Genomic DNA, 6498 nt, shown 5'->3' on the forward strand with positions numbered 1-6498 from the left:
TTGATTGGAATGAGATTATGTGTCTATATGCCTTATTTGTTGATTGATGTGGCATACATGACATTGAGATTGAGATATCGATGTATAAAATAAATATTTTGTTAACACACATCATTTTATGCATACATCGATACATGACATGCACGTTGAGCTATGATCCTTGGATACCCTGATATGATTTGATTGAATTATGGGGTTTGTGAACATAATTGCTATGTTGGTATTATATGACCCGTAAAACATAGACAATTGTGACCCCGTTGATTGGATATGAGATTTGGGATTTGATGGCGCTTTGTCGACGCTATCATACGAGTATCCCTTATTGAGGCCGGTGTGCCAGCTCGAGCATTGATTTGATAGCGATTCGATTGATTCTGACATGTGCTCAGTGGATGTGCATATTACCCGATACCTCCACGACATACATGCATTGCATACCATATATCATTGTTTAGATATCTGTGGTATATATGATTGGTTGTTCCATACGGAGCTTTGCTCACCCCCAAGGGGGGATGTTGTTGTCTTTGTGTGTGGACAATGGCAGGTACTCCAGGATATCAAGAGACCGGAGAAGGTACTTCTGGAGGGAGTCATGGTTGATTTGAGGTTTCGTGGTCTTTCCCAGTATATATGTATATGTATCTATATAACGGGGCATGTCCCGAGGATATGAGTTGTTTGTTTGTGATTGGATTTGATTAAGTGTGAGCATGTTTATGATATGATATTAAATACTATTTTTAGTATTTAAATTATAGAAGAAATATTTCGGGCTCATTGTAAAGAAATTTTAAATTTGTTTTCTGCTGTAATTAGTTAACCCTAATCAGATTGCATTGTAATAACGATTAGGAGCTAAGGGCCCCAAACAGAGTGGTATCAGATCATAGCTGTGAATGCTCGATTCAGTCTTGTGTACAGTTGAATAGGCACAAATGAATTGTGCCTATGTGTTTGAATTATTTGTATTACTTGCTCCTATTTGATTTGGTTTGAGTAAGTATATGATGAGATTGATGATATGAGATGATGATGATGTGAAATTGAGATTGATTTGTGATATTCATCTTTTGATTTGTAGATGGATCACACAAATGAAACTGCGAGTAGAAGTACTGAAAGAATAGTTGGACAATTTGAAGGATTGTCTATGGATGTAGTGATGGCTCGATTCCAGGATCTGTAACCACCGAGGTTCTTTGGCACTGAGAGTGCTGAAAGAGCTGAAGCTTGGTTAAAGGATATCGAGCACTTGTTTAATATCGTTGAATATTCCAAGGCTCGAAGACTGAAACTTGCATTGTATCAGTTGAAAGATCGAGCTAAATCTTGGTGGGAAGCTGCTGAGATTGGATTGAAAGAGGCCGGGACTGAAGTCACATGGGATGTCTTCAAGGCCCAGTTTTTAGAGCAGTATTCTCCTCCTTCTTATTATACTGCACAGGAGAATGAATTTAATAATCTGCAGCAGGGAACGATGTCTGTTGCGGAGTATGCTTCGAAATTTTCTACGTTGTTGAAATATGCTCCTCACATAGCTGGGAATGCGAGGGCAAAATATAACAGGTTTGTAAATAGATTACATCCTGCTTTATATACATATGTTGTTTCTGGATTGCCTACCAGCTACGCAGAGGCAGTTGAACGAGCTAAGGCAGCCGAGGCTGGACTTAGGAGAGGAGGTCCACAATATACTCCTCCACCGCTGGTGTCAGCTCAGCAGCCTACTTTGCGACCGAGAGGTAAGAAGTTCAAGAAGACTAGTTCTGTTTCCTCGTCTTCTTTGAGCTCTAGTGGATCTCAGCGAGGGAGCCCTGTGATTGCTCCTTATTGTAGCCATTGTGGAGGCAAACATACTATCGAGCAGTGTCGATGTATGTTTGGTGTTTGTTATCAGTGTGGGGAGGAAGGCCATTTCTCTCGAGTATGTCCGAACAGGGGTACGACTTCTTCCCAACCCCAGCCAGGATTTAGAGGTGGCCCCAGTATGATGAGACCTGTTGTTCCTGTTCCATCTTTTCAGCAGTCGAGTGTTCCACGATATCGAGGACCGAGTGGTCTGACTGCTCAAGTTCCTCCTCAAGTGAGAGTGTACGCTATGACCGAGGATCAGGCAAGAGAAGCTCCTGGTGGTGTGATTGCAGGTATTTGCACGATTTGCGATTATCCTGCACGTGTTTTATTTGATACAGGAGCATCTCATTCATTCATATCTCATGCATTTGTTGCATCTCACGATATTGAGTGTACCCCATTATATGATACTTTGTCGATATCCACGCCAGCAGGGAAGATTATTTTGTCTGAGAAAGTTGTGCATAATTGTGTATTGATATATGAGGATAATGTGATATTTCTGAATCTGATTGTCCCCCCAATGCACGACTTTGATTGTATTGTTGGCATGGATATCTTGATGACAAATCGAGCTACTATTGATTGTTGTCATGGAGTGGTTCGATTTAGACCTATTGATGGACCCAAGTGGAATTTTTATGGCAAGGGTTCTCAAGCCAAAATTCCATTCGTATCTTCCTTGGAAATGTCTCGACTTTTGACTAGCGGAGATGAGGGTTATCTTATCTACGCTATTGATGTCTCGAAGAAAGAGCCTTCTTTATCTGATATTTTTGTTGCGAAAGAATTCCCAGATGTATTTCCCGATGAGATTCTTGACTTTCCTCATCATCGAGAAGTTGAATTTAGTATTGATCTTATGTCGGGGACTGCACCTATTTCGAAAGCTCCCTTTCGCATGGCACCATTGGAATTAAAAAAATTGAAAGAACAATTACAGGATCTTCTTGATAAGGGATATATTCGACCGAGTGTATCACTTTGGGGAGCTCCAGTATTATTTGTTCGAAAGAAAGATGGTACTATGCGAATGTGTATTGATTATAGGCAACTGAATCGGGCTACTGTGAAAAACATGTACCCACTTCCTCGTATTGATGATTTATTTGATCAGCTTCAAGGTACTTTTGTATACTCGAAGATTCATTTTCGCTCTGGTTATCATCAAGTACGAGTTCGAGACGAAGATGTGTCTAAGAGTGCTTTTCGTACCAGGTATGGCCACTATGAATTCTTGGTTATGCCTTTTGGTCTCACAAATGCTCCTGCTGTATTTATGGATCTAATGAATCGTGTCTTTCGAGATTATCTTGACCGATTCGTTATTGTATTTATTGATGATATTCTTGTGTATTCGAAATCGAAAAAGGAGCATGTTGAACATTTGAGACCGGTACTTCAAACTCTTCGTAATGGACATTTATATGCTAAATTGTCCAAATACGAATTCTGGATGGATCGAGTAGTATTTCTGGGCCACGTCATTTCGAGATATGGCATATCTGTTAATCCTGCGAATGTTGAAGCCGTATTGAATTGGCCAAGACCTACGAATGTTCCTGAAATCCGTAGCTTCATGGGTTTAGTTGGTTATTATCGTCGTTTTATTGAAAGGTTTTCGAAAATAGCTAAACCTATTACTCAACTGACACAGAAGAATCAGCGATTCATTTAGTCAGATGAATGTGAAGCTAGTTTTCTAGAATTGAAGACGAGATTGACCACAGCACCTGTGCTTACTATTCTCTTAGGTCCCGGAGGATTTGTGGTATGTACAGATGCGTCTGGTAAAGGTTTAAGCTGTGTTCTGATGCAACATGGCAAGGTGGTTGCTTATGTGTCTCGTCAATTGAAATCTCATGAAACACGTTATCCTGTTCATGATCTCGAATTGGCCGCCATTGTGTTTGCTCTGAAGATCTGGCGCCATTACTTGTACGGAGAAAATTTTATTGTTTATTCTGACCATAAAAGTCTGAAATATCTCTTCTCAATCTGATTTGAATATGAAGCAACGCAGGTGGATAGATCTCCTGAAAGATTTTGATTGTGAGATTCAATATCACCATGGATCGGTGAATGTTACTGCGGATGCCCAGAGCCGTAAAGTTCATGATTCTGTTTTAGCTTCTGTCAATGTCGCCAAGGTACATGAGGATATATGTATATCTGGTTGGACTTTTCACTCGAATTGGAATTCTGTCACTGTCTCAGCATTGCAAATTGAGCCGAACTTGATATCGAAGATTCGAAAGGCCCAATGAAGCGATGCTCAGATCCAGAAGTCGAAAGAACTTGTATCTGCAGGACATCAGTCCGGATTCCAGATTTCATCTGTTGGTTCTTTACGACTTAATGTTCGGCTGGTAGTTCCTGATAATTCTGATTTAAAATCTGCCCTTCTTCGTGAAGAACATTGTAGCAAATACAGTATTCACCCCGGAGGTCGAAAGATGTACTTGACATTGAGACCTCAATTCTGGTGGAAACGTATGAAGAAGGATATTGCTGAGTTTATTTCGAAATGCTTGGTCTGCCAGCAGGTGAAAGCCGAGAGAATGAAACCTGGAGGATTGCTCCATAGTCTTGAAATTCCGAAATGGAATTGGGAACATATTGCTATGGATTTCGTGACTCATTTACCTCGTTCACCCAAGGGCTGTGATGCTATTTGGGTCATTATTGATCAGCTTTCGAAATCTGCGCATTTTATTCCGTATGAACGGACTTATCCTTATAAGATAATGGCCCGTTTATACATTGAGAATGTTGTGAGACTGCATGGTGTGCCAGTCTCAATTGTATCTGATCGTGATCCCAGATTTGCTTCCAAATTCTGGGGTAGTTTCAAGAAGCGATGGGTACGCGTTTGGCTATGAGTACTGCTTATCATCCTCAAACTGATGGCCAAACTGAGCGTACGATTCAAACGTTGGAGGATATGTTGCGTGCTGTTGTGATGGACTTCAGAATGGGATGGCAAGATGCCTTACCATTGGTTGAATTTTCTTATAATAATAGCTTTCAGACGAGTATCGGTATGGCACCGTTTGAAGCTCTATATGGGAGACGACGTAGATCACCGTTATTCTGGGATGAGATTGGTGAGAGACAATTGACTGGACCTGAAATGATACAGGAAATGAACGATAAGGTTCAGTTAATTCGGCAGCGGATGAAAGCTGCTCAGGATCGTCAAACGAGTTATGCGAATAAACGAAGATGACCCTTGGAATTCCAGAAATGTGACAGAGTATTTTTGAAAATATCTCCCTTTAGAGGCACTGTTCGATTTGGCATGCGAGGGAAATTATCTCCTCGATTTGTTGGTCCATACGAGATTCTTGAACGAGTTGGTGATCTTGCGTATCGATTGGCATTGCCACCAGCTTTATCTGCTATTCACGATGTATTTCATGTTTCTATGTTGAGGAAATATGAACCAGATCCATCACATGTGCTTGCACCTGATGAGGTTGAACTTGATCCTTCTCTTTCCTATGTTGAACAACCTGTTTGCATTATGGATCGAAAGGAAAAGATATTGCGAAACAAATGGATCCCTTTGGTTCGAGTGCAATGGACACGGCATGGTGTAGAAGAGTCGACGTGGGAGTTGGAAAGTAAAATGCGAGATTCATATCCGCATTTATTTGATACGAGTCCATCTGTTCCATTGTATTCGATGTATAATGATCCTTTTACTGATTTTAGTTTCGATATGTATTATAACTGGTAACATATGTATGTTTGCCAATGTTATGTATATAGAGACGTTTGAGATTTCGAGGACGAAATCTTTTAAGAGGGGGAGAAATGTAAGGACCGTGTATCGAATTATCGTAAATCCTATGTAATTATCGATAATATATGAAATTATCATGTGATTATGTATTTGATGTATATTATGATAATGGAATTGAGAAAATAAATATTGAATATGAATTGACGTTGTAAGAGCTCGAGTAGAGAAGTCGGACGCCAATAAGTACAAAAATGAAATATTTGTACAGAACGTGTGGCGCCCGGGCGGTAGAAAATGACCGCCCGAGCGCCAGTGTGGCATAAGGGGTGATCTTGGACAGAACATGCCGGGCCCGAGCGGTAATTTGTGACCGCCCGAGAGCGGTACATATTTGAGTCGGGGGCAGAATGTCTCGCGCTCGGGCGCGAGAATTCTACCGCCCGAGCACCGAAGCGGTGAATTGATAAGAACGGGTTTTGTCTTCATTTTATTCACTTCCTATTTGTAGCTTCGAGAATAACCGAGAGAATTTGAATTTATTTGGTCCAAATCGACTTCGAAACGCTGTCTAAACGCAAAACAAATTATATATTTGTGATCTTCGCATCGAGGGCTTCTGATTGAGGTAATTTTATTCTGGTTTCAGCAGCTTTAAATATTAAAGTGCTGGAATAGCATGTATTTGAAGTTAAATTTCCTATATGTAGTAGAATAACCGACAAGAAACTCATATTCGAAGTCGGTATTGAATTATGATATGATTTTGATTTGATATGAATTTTTGAAGTTTCAAATGATATTTGAAACTCATATGAACGATTTTGGAGTATGTTATTGATTGGAATGAATATGTTATTGATGTAGATAAATTACTATACCGATATCTTCAA

This window comes from Primulina eburnea, chromosome 8 (genome assembly GCF_022965805.1).
Source record: "Primulina eburnea isolate SZY01 chromosome 8, ASM2296580v1, whole genome shotgun sequence".
NCBI classification, from domain to species: Eukaryota; Viridiplantae; Streptophyta; class Magnoliopsida; order Lamiales; family Gesneriaceae; genus Primulina; species Primulina eburnea.